Source organism: Oratosquilla oratoria, chromosome 9 (genome assembly GCF_046742065.1).
Source record: "Oratosquilla oratoria isolate Oo_2021 chromosome 9, ASM4674206v1, whole genome shotgun sequence".
Taxonomy (NCBI): domain Eukaryota; kingdom Metazoa; phylum Arthropoda; class Malacostraca; order Stomatopoda; family Squillidae; genus Oratosquilla; species Oratosquilla oratoria.
Window position 1 is genome coordinate 62,349,240 of NC_134785.1, and position 4,362 is coordinate 62,353,601.

Below are 4,362 nucleotides of genomic sequence, written 5' to 3' on the forward strand. Positions count from 1 at the left end.
CCCAGAGCCTTTGCCTTGAAAGCATCCAGGAAGACACTGTTTATCTACTTATCAGTGGCCAGACCTGCATAGGTCTCAGGATGAGTTATTGTACCTGTTCCTGTGGGAATCTTGTCATGAGTAAATCTCAGACAGCCCCAAGGTCTGGGAAAGACCAGGTGGTTGGACACAGTTTTGATTTTATTTATTTTCGTTGTTAAAGTGTGTCTGGGTGTCGTCGTCTTGTATAAATAATGTATCTACACACCTTTCATTCCATTTCTCTCACCAATTCTCCTTTCTCTCTATCTGTATGTATGTATATATATATATACATGTTTATTCATTAACAAGCTCTGCCACTGGAACTCAAACCGCTGGCTATGGACTACTTATTTCAAGGCAATGATGTTACCGTTGTACTATGGAGGCCACATTAAAGAAATATGAAAATTGACCTAACTATTCTCCAACGACAATTGAAAAATGAGCAAATTGTGACATTTTGTCAGTAGAGTGGTGGAGTCCTGTACATCTAGTGAAGTCCTGTAGATTCGGTGTTGTTCTGTAGATCCGATGGACTCCGGTAGATCCGGTGGAGTCCGGTATATCCGATAGAGTCCGGTATATCCGATGGAGTCCGGTAAATCTATTGGAGTCGTGTTGATCTGGTGGATTCCTGCCGAAGACGCCTGCAGCCGGTGGTTCGTGTATATACTGTATATACGTTTTGATTTTCAGCAATCGGTAGCGATAGTGCCCCCAAGGATAGCAACACTGGTTAATTATGACAAAACATACACTTTGCATCTTGAGCACGTGCGGTCTCTGTCCGGATATTGCCTATGCACAAGAATGGTGATAAGAGTAGTTCCCAAACTTTGCTGATTAACCAACCCTTCCTCCGCCGACCTAGAGGGATCTTCATGACCCTCCGTGTCATGACCAGACACTATAAGTCAGGGGCGTCCGCAGAGATTTTTGTAAGGGGCGGGGGCAAAATGAAATAATTTTTGCAGGGGGATAGACAATATATATATATATATATATATATATATATATATATATATATATATATATATATATATATATATATATACATGTATATATATATATACATGTATGTATATATATACATATATATATATATATATATATATATATATATATATATATATATATATATATATATATATATATATATATATATTGGTTGAAGTCAACTGCCCTGATAGATTTGACTACAAATGAAGGTTCTTCGGTTTATAAAAGGATTCCTTTTCTCCATGGTTCAGATTATGAACGAAATCATCCACAGTATTAAGAAAAAGAAACGCGCTGATGTGCCGACAATAGTTATTTTTGAAAATGTAAGTGTGTAATTGTTGAACAAATACACCGAAAACTTACTTTTTTTCGCCTCACCAGGAGGCTTCTTTAGGGTGAGAGGACTTCATGTTGAATCAAGGTCTAATATATATATATATATATATATATATATATATATATATATATATATATATATATATATATATATATGTATATATATATATATGTATATATATATATATATATATATATATATATATATATATATATATATATATATGTCTAATGAGCGTAAGAGGGAGGGAGGGGGTGAATGGGAGTGGGGACGGAATGGGTGGGAGTGGATTTTATGGGTTTATTTTTTGGCTACTTCCTTTGTAAGATGGAGAAAGCTGTTGGTTGTATGTATGGTTAATGGTATAGGGATATCATATCAAGATACTTTAAATTGGCCGCATATGCATATATTTACACTATCTGCGAGTGTGTGCTCTTATGTGTATGTGCGGCCAAGAAAAATGTTATTTCACCTCGTAAATGGTGACTTTAATTAATGACCATGTAATTCACTATCAAGTATAGTATCAGTATGTACTTGAATAGCAGATTCTTTGTAAAAACCAATCATACACGGATATTCTATTAAGTAAAATATTAACAAAATTGTAGCTGACGACCGGCAAAGTTACCTAATCTCTTTTTGTATCATTTACAGTGTGTTGTGTGTAATTTTACATAAAGTTCACTGAAATTTGTCGATTCATTTATTCTCATTGTACATTCATGTTTTCAGTGAACTACGAGTAAAACCCGTACTAACTGCGGCGGCAGGAATTGAAAACGCGGGAAAGCAGGGGTGACGTAAAAATATTCCAACATCAAATGACCCACGACAGCATCTGAAATGCTCCCTCTGAGGTTCACAATCTCCAGTGACAACCACTCCTCAAAAACATATGTTGGCACGTGAATGTTTCCGACATATATTTACAAGTTAACTTTGATACATGGGAGATAGCACACCTATTGTGTGTGGTGCTTATCTTCAATAATGTTTACATGACATGGGAGGTGCATGTACATGCAAGATCGATTGGATTCTTATAACTGACTTTGTGTATTGCTCTACTGTTAGGATGATGACTCGTGTAATTACCGTCAGTAAAGACGAATTTTTTTTATTGATACCGTATGAATATGTATATATATAGTGTGTGTATGTATGTATATATAATATAGGCAAAGTTGTGACGGTTAGATGTTTCATGCATTACATCTTCAGACAAATACATAAATTTAATCTTATTAAGTATGTACAATATGAAGGCGCACTACTAGGGCCTTTGCCCCGGTGTCTATATAACGACGGAACACTACGCATGTCTTAGTTGCGCCATGTTGGGGTTGGGCAGTAAGTAGTATTCCAATGGCCAACAACAAAGACTAGTCTTTGGGCCAACAAGCTCGGTGGCCTGGTCATTTATATCAGCCCGTAGTCTTTGAGGCAGGTTCTGGTTGACTCTGGGCAACAGGTGGCCACTATACGGTGACTTGTATTTGCTGGCAGCGACGCACAGTGGTGCCTGCTTCGAGGTTATCTCTCGCGGTGGTGATTTACGATGCGCTTTGTATTATCCTTAACCTGGGCCTTATCTTGCTACAGTTTGAGGAGGACGTCGCTGGTTACTACAGACGTGGATGTTGTTGCTTGGGCCGTCATATCGGCTTTCTCCTTCCTTTGCAGACCCACGTGATTGGGGATTCAGTTGAGCCGTACACAAAAGCCTTGCTGGGACTTCCGAAAAGTATAGGCCTGGATGTTTATATGATCACACTTACACAGTGCTTCCACTTTTAGGGTAATTATCCTATTTTAGGGTAATCAAGCCTATGCTGGGGTAGAGTTTAGGGTAATGTTTTTTTAGGGTAATTGGGCAAATTTTGGGGTACAAATAGAGAATCTAGGGCAATCAGACACATTCACATTCCTTTAGAACAAAACCAATTTAGAATTTTTTTTCGACATTGATAAATAACGAATATATATGATGGACAGGTATGATAATATTCTGTCCAGTAGCTCCTTGGCCTTTTAACATGGTTTTCAACAAAAGAAATGCAGCTGGAATTATATGCTTTCCCAATCTAAAAACTGTGATCAGTAGCTTACTGTCGCTGCCCTTTTCAAATGCATCTGTTGAAAGGTTGTTTAGCAAACTAAATTTAACCAAAACATCCCAGAGGAATAGTCTGAAAAATGAAACGATCTGTAGGCTCATGCGCGCAATTTACCACATGAAGAACAACAATGCAAAAGCAAATACCTTAATTGTTGACGAAAGTTTAGTTAAAACTGTTAGAAATGTGAAAAGCAGTACTACTTGCAAAGAATCTGCTGCTCTAGGGGGAGAACCTAGCTCCAGTACTTCATAAAATAGCATGTCGCACCTATTTGGAACCAGGAGTTCTGTCTTTATTTTCTGGATTACGGTCTCCATAAAATAGCATGTTGCACATATTTGGAGGCAGGAGTTCGGTCTTTATTTTTTGGATTACGTTCAGAATTGTACTTGTTATTTTTATAGAAATACCTAAATCTTTACATAAAGGTGACTTTGACTTACATAATACTGTTCTTATGCAGTTCTATTATTTGCCATTTGCCAGCAAAAAATGTGATATATATATATATATATATATATATATATATATATATATATATTAAATAAAGTTATGATTTAGGGTTATTTAGGGTAATTGACACAACTGTGTGGGGTAACGAAATTTTTTGGTGTGGAAGCACTGCACTTACAGTATATTGAGATTGTGCAGCGTTAAGGAGTGTGAAAAGTTAATGAGTTTATAAGGTGTGCATACATTGGAAAAAGTTAAGAAACACTGATGTAAATGTAAATGCTGCAGTTGTATTCCTCATAAAGTACAATACTGTGTATAAGTAGTAGAGAAGTTAACTAGTATAAGTAGTAAGGAAGTTAACTCCATTGCATACGTGTTAACGAAGTGTTTCATTTGCATACTTATCATAGTGTACAA